Source organism: Narcine bancroftii, chromosome 11 (assembly GCF_036971445.1).
Source record: "Narcine bancroftii isolate sNarBan1 chromosome 11, sNarBan1.hap1, whole genome shotgun sequence".
Taxonomy (NCBI): Eukaryota; Metazoa; Chordata; class Chondrichthyes; order Torpediniformes; family Narcinidae; genus Narcine; species Narcine bancroftii.
The window spans coordinates 66,117,548-66,130,803 of record NC_091479.1 but is presented as its reverse complement, the minus strand read 5'-3'; the positions used below and the strand labels follow the sequence as shown (position 1 = coordinate 66,130,803).

The window sequence follows — 13,256 nt, the reverse complement described above, 5'->3', positions numbered from 1 at the left end:
AAGGTTGAATGCAAAAGACAGGTAGAAAGGTTATTGACGGGGTGAAGGGAATGCGGAATTGGGGGCACAATAAGGTCGCTATGTTTTTTTACTGAATAATACAATTTGGATGACAGGCTCAGGAACCTACTTGTTTATTGCTGCATGATGCAGTAAGTTATTCTATGTTCCCACGACTCGAAACAATCCATTCGGCCCATCGTGCTGAGACGCGAGTTTCCCTCGTCGGTGAAGCTTTGTGGAGTCCCTGTGTACGGGCTCAGTGAGCGGTTTGTGCTCGTGTTGCAGCCAGCCCGGGTTTTCCGAGTGGGCAACCAAGGAGGCTCTCAGCTGGCGCGACCGCGATTCGCTGCTCGGAATGCATCGGCTTCAGCTGGCGCGACCGCGATTGGCTGCTTCGCAATGTATCGGGTTGAGCTGGACACGGCCATGATTGGCTGTTCGCATTGTATCGGTTTCAGCTGATGTGAGCTGCGCTCTGCGGCCGGCCCGGCGGCGTTGGCTAGCCCGAATCAACACTCTCTGAACAGAGGTTTCCTTAGCGTTCGTCCGCTGCCATTCCCCTCCCCACCCTCTCTTCCCTCTCTCCACTTCGCCTTTTGGCTCCTGGGAACAAAGCTCGGGCGACAGGCCCCGGCTGGTCGCTCCGCAGTTCACGGCTCCCCTGGTTGAAAGCCTTCACCTTTTGCTCTTTCTCCTCCCATCCCCACCTTCCTCCCAGAGCAAAAGGAAGGAGAGAACGCGGTGGCAGATGAGTGTGGGTGCAGCAAGAAAGATCGCAGCCACAGCTGCCTCCACGCGTCTGGACCTTGAGGCTGTTCCGAGGTAAGCTCCGCACTCTCTCTGGCTGATGGACGTGGCCGGCTGTTCGGCGGTTGTTGGCTATTGCAGCCGCGTTTTGATCGAAAGCTGTTCCATGAGGGGAGGCGAGGGAATACCGGGAAGGAAGGGATGAAGATTGGGGGGGGGGGGGGGGGGGAACTCTCGAACTGTTGGTCGTTCTCTTCGGGAGGAGATAAGGCTCAGGACCCTGGTGGCGGGGCAATAAATGCAAATAAGGGGAGGTTCCCTCCACGAGTGGGATGGACGTGAAGGGCTGCGCACAGGCAAAGACTCAAAGGCGAACTGATATTGCAATACAGCAAGTTGCGAGTCGGAACGCGCCGCTCGAAAAGGTGAAAGATTCGGCTGTAACTTGAGAACACGAATTGGGGTAAATATCCGAGAAGCTTTTTTTTGGAGTTGTATAGGAGACTGCCCGTTCAAAGAGCTGGAGCGGCTCCCAGTAGCAGAGTGACCCCCCCCCCTTCACTGTTGTGTATGAATCGCCCCCCTTCCCTGTTGTATGAATCGCCCCCCTTCCCTGTTGTATGAATCGCCCCCCTTCCCTGTTGTATGAATCGCCCCCCTTCCCTGTTGTATGAATCGCCCCCCTTCCCTGTTGTATGAATCGCCCCCTTTCCCTGTTGTATGAATCGCCCCCCTTCCCTGTTGTATGAATCGCCCCCCTTCCCTGTTGTATGAATCGCCCCCCTTCCCTGTTGTATGAATCGCCCCCCTTCCCTGTTGTATGAATCGCCCCCCTTCCCTGTTGTATGAATCGCCCCCCTTCCCTGTTGTATGAATCGCCCCCCTTCCCTGTTGTATGAATCGCCCCCCTTCCCTGTTGTATGAATCGCCCCCCTTCCCTGTTGTATGAATCGCCCCCCTTCCCTGTTGTATGAATCGCCCCCTTCCCTGTTGTATGAATCGCCCCCCTTCCCTGTTGTATGAATCGCCCCCCTTCCCTGTTGTATGAATCGCCCCCTTCCCTGTTGTATGAATCGCCCCCTTCCCTGTTGTATGAATCGCCCCCCCTTCCCTGTTGTGTATGAATCGCCCCCCCTTCCCTGTTGTGTATGAATCGCCCCCCCTTCCCTGTTGTGTATGAATCGCCCCCCTTCCCTGTTGTGTATGAATCGCCCCCCTTCCCTGAATCGCCCCCCTTCCCTGTTGTGTATGAATCGCCCCCCTTCCCTGTTGTGTATGAATCGCCCCCCTTCCCTGTTGTGTATGAATCGCCCCCCTTCCCTGTTGTGTATGAATCGCCCCCCTTCCCTGTTGTGTATGAATCGCCCCCCCTTCCCTGTTGTGTATGAATCGCCCCCCCTTCCCTGTTGTGTATGAATCGCCCCCCTTCCCTGTTGTGTATGAATCGCCCCCCCTTCCCTGTTGTGTATGAATCGCCCCCCCTTCCCAGTTGTGTATGAATCGCCCCCCTTCCCAGTTGTGTATGAATCGCCCCCCTTCCCTGTTGTGTATGAATCGCCCCCCTTCCCTGTTGTGTATGAATCGCCCCCCCTTCCCTGTTGTGTATGAATCGCCCCCCCTTCCCTGTTGTGTATGAATCGCCCCCCTTCCCTGTTGTGTATGAATCGCCCCCCCTTCCCTGTTGTGTATGAATCGCCCCCCCTTCCCTGTTGTGTATGAATCGCCCCCCCCTTCCCTGTTGTGTATGAATCGCCCCCCCTTCCCTGTTGTGTATGAATCGCCCCCCCTTCCCTGTTGTGTATGAATCGCCCCCCCTTCCCTGTTGTGTATGAATCGCCCCCCCCTTCCCTGTTGTGTATGAATCGCCCCCCCTTCCCTGTTGTGTATGAATCGCCCCCCCTTCCCTGTTGTGTATGAATCGCCCCCCCTTCCCTGTTGTGTATGAATCGCCCCCCCTTCCCTGTTGTGTATGAATCGCCCCCCCTTCCCTGTTGTGTATGAATCGCCCCCCCTTCCCTGTTGTGTATGAATCGCCCCCCCTTCCCTGTTGTGTATGAATCGCCCCCCCTTCCCTGTTGTGTATGAATCGCCCCCCCTTCCCTGTTGTGCATGAATCGCCCCCCCTTCCCTGTTGTGCATGAATCGCCCCCCCTTCCCTGTTGTGCATGAATCGCCCCCCCTTCCCTGTTGTGCATGAATCGCCCCCCCTTCCCTGTTGTGCATGAATCGCCCCCCCTTCCCTGTTGTGCATGAATCGCCCCCCCCTTCCCTGTTGTGCATGAATCGCCCCCCCTTCCCTGTTGTGCATGAATCGCCCCCCCTTCCCTGTTGTGCATGAATCGCCCCCCCTTCCCTGTTGTGCATGAATCGCCCCCCCTTCCCTGTTGTGCATGATCGCCCCCCCTTCCCTGTTGTGCATGAATCGCCCCCCCCTTCCCTGTTGTGCATGAATCGCCCCCCCTTCCCTGTTGTGCATGAATCGCCCCCCCCTTCCCTGTTGTGCATGAATCGCCCCCCCCTTCCCTGTTGTGCATGAATCGCCCCCCCCTTCCCTGTTGTGCATGAATCGCCCCCCCCTTCCCTGTTGTGCATGAATCGCCCCCCCCTTCCCTGTTGTGCATGAATCGCCCCCCCCTTCCCTGTTGTGCATGAATCGCCCCCCCCCTTCCCTGTTGTGCATAAATCGCCCCGAAGCTCGTGGCGTCCTCTTTATCTGAATGAAACAGTACTTGTAATGTCGTGAGCAAGGAACGCCGGGGGGGGGGGGGGGGGAGGTCCCATCTGGGATACGCACGGGCCTGCCGTTTGAAGAATGGAAGGGGTCCGGCCACTTGTCCCACCCTTTCCCCAGGACGGCTGGGTGCTGTTTGCCACCTCCCCGGGTTGACGGGAAGGGTCCACGCTGCCAAAAAAACGCTGCGTGTCAATCGTGCTTCCAGGTAATTGGAGCGAGGAAGCAGTTCGATGTCCAGTTTATATTGTGTTGTTATCCTGGTCGGGGGGTTTGGGAACAAAAGTCGGTAGTGAAAGAGGTGCAGGTGGTGTATGAAAGCTTGTCTAATCGCGACTTCCATACAAGGTTCTCTCTCCTCTGTCGCTCCTTATAGACTCTATTGTGTATTTAAAGATAGTTCTCTGTATTGAGATCGGAAACCTCCTCTAATTAGGGATGTAAACGTTGTCTTCTGATTTTCTTTTTAATTAGGTGTGACCGCCACTTTTTCCTCCCTGAATTCCCATACTCCTGCAGACAAAGTAATGGTTTAGCTCCTAAGTACTTAAAACGCTTATTTTAAGAAAGGTACAAGAAAAGCTGCTTTTCACATCATATCCTTAAGCACTCACCTGCATTATTGGAATTAAGCGTTTTATTCATAGCCTGCTATAAATAGAGGAAAATTTCTGCCAGATTCATCACATTTGAATTTTTAAAAAAAATAATGCTCAGTGCTGGCAATTAAGTTGCTCCAAGTTTCCTAAAAAAAATGTTGGGCATCGCGCATGTCAGAAATAGAACTTATTTGTTATTATTGGGCGTTCAACCGTTGTGCAACCAAAGACACCTGGCTTCTTTAAATGATGGAATACTGTTTTGATTTATTGTCAGTGATTTGCTTTTGGTGCTGCCTTTTGGGCTTGATGGCTGTGAAATGCCTCCAGGAGGGTTTCCTTGTCAAATTTCTTTCTTCCCCCCCCCCCCCCCCCCACTTTGATCATTGTCAATCTTGTGTGAGGCTTAAAATGTGTGGGGTTGTCCTTCAAAGGCAATAAAGGTGTTCAGGAGAGAGGAAGGAAGATTTGGAAAGTGTGGTTTATAAGATGAGCATTCAAGGCTTAAGCATCATTTTAATGAAAATCCACCTGTGATTTTGGGGGAGGGTGGACAAAACTGTAGCCTTCTGTTGTCATGGGTCATTAGTGCTTTTGAGGCAGTTTAATGTCTGAACCCTGATGGTTGTTGCCTTCAGGTCTCCACCACTTTTGGGGGTGGTCATTGACTATTTGATTCCCACCACCCAAACTTAAGCTAGTTCTGTCACTATTTGACATCTGTAACTGCCACGTCCACAACCTTCCAAGACCACACCGATTATTTGTGGCAGTGAGCAAGTTTTCAATGTCTTGGAAGAAGTGGGGTGCCTCTTTGCTGAAACAACATTTGGATGTAACAAAACTGCTGCCGATGTCTGAGAATGAGGGGGGAAAGAGGAGTTTTGTGAATAAATCACCAGATCCTTGGTGATACAATTTGGATGAAATGAATAGAACAGACCACCCCAAGGTGAACTGCTGAGAGCAATGGGTGTCCGTGACGGATTTATTTTCTTTGTCCTGCTGTTCAGTTTCCCTTGGTTAGAAATTTCTAAGCCCTTTTTCTTGTAGGCCTGAAATTAACACTGATGCTGCCTCTCTGAAACCTCGCAGTTACTGACACAGGAAATCTGAATCGGGCAGAGAACGTTGAAATTGCTCAGCGAGTCTGGCAGCGACGATGGAGAGAGAAACTGGGTTAATGCGAAACATTGACTTTGTTTCTCTCTCTCACTCTCTCTCCAGGTATTGGCTGCCATGTGGGCATCTGCTGCTTGCTGTTGGTACAAGCCCTGTTTCTCCTAGAGAGGGGACATTAAGTCAAAATTCTGGTGGAGGACAGTATCACTGGGGCTTCAGTTTTTGGCAATGGTTCTAAACCTGCCTCCACCCAAAGCTTTTGGGATATCCTGTAGTCAGGAAAGGCATTTAAGAAATAGAAGGAAAGGGAATAGTAATCTGGGTTTCCCGTTTGCACTCGAAGCTGGTGCCTGAGAAGGGAGGGAAATTTAATGTTTTGTCCCCCTCCCTTTACCTTCCAAACTCTATCTTCCGACTTTGACGACAGGCAAGTTTTATTCACTGACCTATGCTGTAGGCTCCCACTGCTTCAGCCTTTGCATCACATCTCAAATTAGAATCTGTGAAAATAATTCCCATCCAGCCAAGTTCCAGATTCCTGCACCACATTTGGTATTCAGTGTGGGGTGGAGGGGAGGGGAGTAACCTTGGAAAGAGCTTTGAGGAGATTTATTCTGGCTGTTTGAGCTGAAAACCTACCTCGCCCTGTGATTTGGTCGGGAGTTGTGTTCGTGAGTAGGAATATTCGCCATTTGATATCTACCATTGATGTGAGAGTAACTGGTCAGTGCCGAGGTCTTGAATATATAGCAGGCAGGTTTGTTTTTCAGTACCGACAATGTAGCTTGCTCTATTTTTATTTCAGCAATAATTGCTTGGGGATTTCCCCTGATAAGATGGAAAGGACCCAGGTTTGATACCTTGTCTGTCCTGGGTTAGTCAATTCTAGATCATGTGGGCGCCTCGCACATTAGCCCCACTTCCATTGCCTGCCCAAGGTAAGGGTTTGCTCATGGTGGCTGACCGTCATTCATTATTGAGACTCATTTATGCCTGATACTGAAGGATGACTTGCGACCAGAAATTGAAGGATCATGGATTTAGGGAAAAAAAAACCTGACGAAACTGGAGCAGGTGAGAAAAATATTTGTCCCTATTGGGCAACTGCAGGCTGCAAACTAATTGTTCCAAAGTTGGCAGCATCTTGTTGAATTTGATTAAGATTCTTCAAAATTTACTGATGGTATTAAGCTGGAGAGAAATGTGTTTGGAGGAGGGTTTGGAAGAGTTGGGGGGAGGTGGTCTGGACTGGTTTAGTGAATGGACGAGGGCATAAAATGTCGTAAAAACAAAATGTGAAGTCAATTTTCTAGGAAAAATAGAAAAGCAGCTTTTATTTGAAAAATTTTTTTTCCCTTCGCTCAGGTGATTCTACAACTGGAGGGCATGTGAGAAGGGAAAGATTTAGGGGGATCTGAGGGGCAACCTTTTCACTCGGAGGATGGTCTTCACCTGGAACAAGCTGCCAGAGGAAACTGTAGAAACAGTACAATAAGTCAAAAGGCATTTAGACACATTAATGGATAAGAGGGGCTTGGATGGATAATGACCAAGTACAGGCAACTGGGATTAGTCCCGAATACTCTTTTGGTTGGAATGGGCTTGTTGGGCAGAAGGGCCTGTTCTATGCTGTTTAACTGACAGATTATTAGTTGTTAGTGTTCTGAGGTACCTGGGCTTCCTTGCACTTGAATCATGTTAACATTGCCGGGGCAGCAAAGGATTTGGAAGGTAAATTTTGTTGTCGTTTATTGAGAGGATTGGAAGAATAATGAGGTGGTTGGAGCTCCAGCAGTGGTTAAGATGGGAGGTGGTGCTGTTGGAGAAGGAGAAATACATCTGTGGCTGTCCACTGGGCTGTTGGTGCTGGCTGCTTCAAGAATCGAGGAGATGTGATGGAGTGTGGGGAGATGGATACAGGTCTGAGCTTGTATCCGGGGCAGTGGAGGTCGTGTGATCCTTGACCACTTGGCTCTGAGGATGGGTTTTTTAGCGATACAGCATGGTGACAAACCCGCACTGTCCAAATACACCCATGTGACCGATGAACCGACGAGCCCTGTAAGTGTATGGAGTGTGGGATGAAACTGGAGGACCCAGAGGAAACTTGTGTGTTCATGGAGAGAACATACAAACTCCTTGCAGACAGTGCTGGATCGGAACCCCATTTGTTGCTGTTGAAATAGTGTGGCTCTAATCGTATCCTATTTGCGAAAAAGTATCGAAGTGCATTGACTTTTTCCAATGATTGGTGCACAAAAGAGAGCTTTATCACTGCATCCTGGTTCTTGTGGCAATAATCTAAAAATCTAGTCTTTCTGTGGGGTGTGATGAAGCCCCTTTTCCACTGGCATCTTGTCCCAGGAATTAATGGGGAATTAACCAGTTAAGGGTCCAGTGGAAAAGGAAAACAATCAGCATGCCGGCATCAAACCACGTCAGGCATTGACGGCCTTGCTCATATTCGTGGCATCAGCTAATGCCGGCGTGCTAATTAAACCCGGGGGGGGGGGGGGGTGGAAGGACCACTTCCATCCATTCCATTTGAAGGTAGACTCCTATCCCTGAGGATGAGTTGTGTTCAGTGGGGTGGGGGGGGGGGAGAAATCAGTGTTCCTGGTTAAAGTAGTTAGTGTCCTGGCCCAGTGGGGACAGCACAAACGGCTTCCAATTTCGGGCCACTGCATGGCCGATTAACTGGAATGCCAGTGGAAATGTAGGAAGGGTACATTCTAATAGAAGAAATACAACAAGCTTCAAGGTAGGATAAGTGCTCCCCACCACCATCCTTTCTCAGAATCTAATGAGAGATGAAACTAACTGGGCCCGAACTCTCCAGGGCTTGGCAGAATGAGAGGCAGTCGCGTAGAAATTTACAACATTCTGATGGGGATTGACTGTGTAAATGGAGGGAGCCCATGGTTGAGGAGTGTACAAACATGGGTCACAGGCTCAAAATGAGGGATTGGCCTTTCAGGACTGTGGTCCTTTCCCCCACCCCCTGAATCATTCAAGAGTGGAAATCCTTTGTGTTCTCTGTAAATTGGGAATAGAGATTGATAGAATATTTGGCTATCCAGTGAATTTGGGGATATGGAGGAAAGTGATGTTGCAGTAAGAGATTCGCCAGTGGCCTAGCCTTGATATATTCTTAAAAGGGACACGTTTGTTATGTCGTGAAAGTACCCGTAAAACGTGACCTTCCCTGCCTAAGTGCAGTGGGTTTGTTTTGACTGTTCAAAACAATAATGTTGAGATGTTTCACATGGTGATAGCTTTGCCTCGTGCGTCCTGTGCACCCAGTTGCTTTAGAAGGAGCTCGATGTTGTCCATTCCCTGCTCTACAAGCTCCCTTTGCTTCTCGCTGCTGTCATCAGGAAAGAGGTGTAGGTTCCACAAGACTTACACCTCCAGGTTCAGGAACAGCTGCTACCCCTCCACCATCAGACTCCTCAACGACATACTCCATCAGGGGCTCATTTAAGGACTCTTACCATATAACCATTTACGGAGCGGAAACAGGCCATGTCGGCCTTTCGAGTCCGCACCGGTTCACTAGAACAACTCCACTAGCTCAAACCTCCCGCTCACCGCCAATAACCCTCCAACCCCCTCACCTCCATGTACACATCCAACCTTCACTTTAATGACAGAAGGGACCCTGACGTAACTATCTCATTCGGAAGTTCATTCCATTCTGCCACCACTCGCTGAGTGGCAAAAGCCACCTCTAATATTTCTCCTAAAGTGTTGCCCCCTTACCCTTAACTCATGGCCTGTGCACTTTATTGATTTTCTTTAAAAAAAATTCTCTCTGTATTGCACAGTCAGTTTCTTTGCATTTGTTACCTGTTTACATGTGTCTGCTGCGTTCAGTTTTTTTTTGCATTACCAAGGCAATTTAAGGCAATTTAGCCTCGCCTTCAGGAAAAAGAATATCTGGGTTAATGTGCTGACAAGAAATCTGAAATCTTTCTAGAAATACCCCTCTCCCCCTGACAACTCTTCAGCTCGGTCCATCGAGGATCTGAGACCTTGTCACTGAGGCAGCTCCTGGTCCTGTGAGTTGCCTAAGGTTGTTTAAAATTTATTTGGATTTCGGAGGAGGAAAACAAGTTTCGGTACACGTCTGGCCTGCCTAAAAATGTCCTTCCTGAGGGGTTCTTCATGCTTCAAGGGTCAGCTGATTTTTTTTAAAAGTTGTACAATATGGAAGCAGGCAAACCCATTTCACTTATCCTGTTTTATTTACCCCACTCCCAGATTCTACCATTCGACTACCTGTTAGGGGCAATTTGCAGTGGTCAATTTACCTACCAGCAGGGGTATCCTTGGGACATGGGATGAAAATAGAGGCCCCCCCCTCCCCAGGGGAAACCCACACAAGTTGCAGGGAGAGCATGCAAACAGCACTTGGGGTCAGGATTGAACTGATCTCTCTGCTGCTAGTAGCTGTGCCATTCCAAAAATCATGAGTGTCAGGACATGTAGCAGCAGATGGGCTGATTGGTCTCTGACGCCACTTGCAGTTATCAAACCTGCTCTGGTGAATTTTGTGTCCATTGTCGAGCAGCAAGAACAAAATGGCGGAGGAGCTGGAAGAACTCAGCAGATCAGGCAGCATCATGGGTAGAAACGGTCTGTCTACATTTTTGGGTTGGGGCCTTGCCTCGAGACTAAAGTAGGAAGGGGTGATGAAGTGAGTAAAGATTCTGGGGAGGGTGATAAAGTTTTGGATAGAGTGAGAGAGATGGAGAGACCAATTGGGATGGGGAAAGAGGTTAGAAAAGTCAGAAGTAGGTAAAGAAGAGATGGAACCTGGAACTAGATGGTGCTGGTGGTTTACCTAAAATGAGAAAAAGAAATAGCTCCAGGTGTTGGATTTAAAACTGTCTAGATGGTGTCCAAAAATTTGCCCTTGCTCGAGCAATGAAGGAATCGAAGGGACAGACATGTCTGTGTGGGAATGATGAGGGGAATTAAAATAATTGGCTTCCTGGAACTCCAGCTGGGCCCCACAGACAGGTCTTCAGAGAAGCAGTCGCCCAGTCTGCATGTGGTCTCACCTGTGTAGGGGAGGCTGCAGATTAGATTGGGTAGTGTGCTTGTAACAAAAGGGAATGTCTTGCTTGTGGCCCTTCTGATCCGTATCCCTTTGCCTCTTAGATTTGAGGGAGGGGATGTGGATTTTTAAAAATCAGATCGAAGTTGCCTCTGTGCAGATGTCGAAACGATATGGCAAAGGGCAGTCAAATGTGTGTGATTGAGACTGTGCAGGTGAATTGGGAACGTTTTATTCCATGGTTTGTGGGGAGGGAGGTGCAACAAGTGGCAATTTTTTTTAAACAAAATGGAGCCGCTTGTCATCTAAACCCACATCCACGCTCTTCCTCAATCCTGAGGGATTGCATTGATTCTACTCCGATCTGAAGTTGGTGTGGTCACCACACACTCTCTACAGATGGGGGGGGTTGCTGGTTGCTGAGAAGTTCAAGGTAATGCATTTGTTGACAGGGTGGCAGAGGGGAGGGCTTTGCCCCTTCAGGTTCCTGGGAGTCGATATATCCGAGGACCTCTTCTGGAGCCAGCACATCGAGGCAATTTTGGAGAATGGACATCAATGCCTCCACACGAAGAAGTCCAAGGAGATTTGATGTCATTGAATACTCTTGTTGACCTGCAGGTGAAAAGTACACTGATTGGTTGCATTCCGACTTGTTTTGGAAGCTCGCGTGCCCGGTAATGTTAGCAAGCCAAGGGCATCACAGGTTTCAATCTCCTGTCTGTTGAAGACGTCTCTGTGTGGTGCTGCTTCAAGAAAGCAGGGCAGCATCATAAAGGGCAGTGAAATGTGAAAGTCTGCAGATGCTGTGATTGTATGAAATCGTAAAGGGCGTCCGTTATCCTGGTCGTAACCTCTTCTTGCTCTGACCTTCCGGCAGAAGTCCAGCGCTTCCAGGTTTGAGAGCTGTTTTTAATCCAACAGCTAGGAAGGCTTTTGAATCTCCCCATACTACTCCTGATCTTAATCTTAAACGACTCACGCACACAGAAAGGTCTGTCTGTACTATTTAAATGTTGCTTCTTTCTGGCACTTTTTTTTCTATCATTGTGGTAATTGAACAAATACTATTGTAGTTGGTGTTCCTTGCATTCCTGTGCAACTTGCAGCAAGTTTAAGTACATTACGACAAACTCCATTCATTTTGCATGGATAACTACAGCGCTTTGTGATTGGTTGAGTGAAGAGTGTTGGTCAGGATTGGTTGTACTCTGCCCCCTCTAGAAGGGGTGCTACCCTGAGATTCCTGCTGAATCATCCGAACATGTATTCTGAAGTGCAGGCGCCTGGCTGAAAGCTGGGACTGTGACCCACTGAGAACTGCAAGGGCAAAGTATGATGCTGGCAGGCAGCCAAACCCACCCCTTACCTTTCTAGCTCCTTGTTCTGTTTTTGGTCAGAGGTGCTCTGAAGGTTCAGTAGGGGCGAAAGTGGAGAGACTCCTTTCATTCAGAGGCAATTGGGCTAGAATGTAAACCAGCCACACGGATCGAATAAAATAATTTACTTGCTGAGATCGGCTGGCTAGTGGAAGGGGAAATTGGGATCAGAGCGGGAAGTGTTTCGGAGAGATTTTCGTTTGTCGTCAGCCATGTGATTGTCTTCATTTTCCATGCTGTGGATTGTAGGCCCAAAGGGTTAAGAAGCCAGAAAAAAATCGGTGCGGTGCCGAGCTCTTTCACAGAAAGATAATAGGGACAGAATTTGTTTCGTGCCTGCAACTGAGCCTGTTCCCGTGCAGGGAGGGAAGCGGGATCCGTGCAGGGAGGGAAGCGGGATCCGTGCAGGGAGGGAAGCGGGATCCGTGCAGGGAGGGAAGCGGGATCCGTGCAGGGAGGGAAGCGGGATCCGTGCAGGGAGGGAAGCGGGATCCGTGCAGGGAGGGAAGCGGGATCCGTGCAGGGAGGGAAGCGGGATCCGTGCAGGGAGGGAAGCGGGATCCGTGCAGGGAGGGAAGCGGGATCCGTGCAGGGAGGGAAGCGGGATCCGTGCAGGGAGGGAAGCGGGATCCGTGCAGGGAGGGAAGCGGGATCCGTGCAGGGAGGGAAGCGGGATCCGTGCAGGGAGGGAAGCGGGATCCGTGCAGGGAGGGAAGCGGGATCCGTGCAGGGAGGGAAGCGGGATCCGTGCAGGGAGGGAAGCGGGATCCGTGCAGGGAGGGAAGCGGGATCCGTGCAGGGAGGGAAGCGGGATCCGTGCAGGGAGGGAAGCGGGATCCGTGCAGGGAGGGAAGCGGGATCCGTGCAGGGAGGGAAGCGGGATCCGTGCAGGGAGGGAAGCGGGATCCGTGCAGGGAGGGAAGCGGGATCCGTGCAGGGAGGGAAGCGGGATCCGTGCAGGGAGGGAAGCGGGATCCGTGCAGGGAGGGAAGCGGGATCCGTGCAGGGAGGGAAGCGGGATCCGTGCAGGGAGGGAAGCGGGATCCGTGCAGGGAGGGAAGCGGGATCCGTGCAGGGAGGGAAGCGGGATCCGTGCAGGGAGGGAAGCGGGATCCGTGCAGGGAGGGAAGCGGGATCCGTGCAGGGAGGGAAGCGGGATCCGTGCAGGGAGGGAAGCGGGATCCGTGCAGGGAGGGAAGCGGGATCCGTGCAGGGAGGGAAGCGGGATCCGTGCAGGGAGGGAAGCGGGATCCGTGCAGGGAGGGAAGCGGGATCCGTGCAGGGAGGGAAGCGGGATCCGTGCAGGGAGGGAAGCGGGATCCGTGCAGGGAGGGAAGCGGGATCCGTGCAGGGAGGGAAGCGGGATCCGTGCAGGGAGGGAAGCGGGATCCGTGCAGGGAGGGAAGCGGGATCCGTGCAGGGAGGGAAGCGGGATCCGTGCAGGGAGGGAAGCGGGATCCGTGCAGGGAGGGAAGCGGGATCCGTGCAGGGAGGGAAGCGGGATCCGTGCAGGGAGGGAAGCGGGATCCGTGCAGGGAGGGAAGCGGGATCCGTGCAGGGAGGGAAGCGGGATCCGTGCAGGGAGGGAAGCGGGATCCGTGCAGGGAGGGAAG

At 51.1% G+C, this 13,256-nt stretch overlaps 1 protein-coding gene across 4 annotated transcripts in view; it reads left to right on the top strand.

Annotated features, from left to right (window-relative positions):
* The first annotated feature begins 413 nt into the window (after window positions 1–413).
* large1 (LARGE xylosyl- and glucuronyltransferase 1) overlaps window positions 414–13,256 on the top strand; it is a 383,521-nt gene continuing 370,678 nt past the window's right edge. For 2 of the 4 annotated variants that reach the window (XM_069903185.1, XM_069903181.1), the window contains exon 1: window positions 414–825. The gene's annotated coding sequence lies outside the window, so the exon portion shown is untranslated. Of the gene's footprint in view, window positions 826–1,087; window positions 1,214–13,256 lie in introns of those variants that run through there. The other 2 variants (XM_069903182.1, XM_069903183.1) reach the window with 2 other exon arrangements.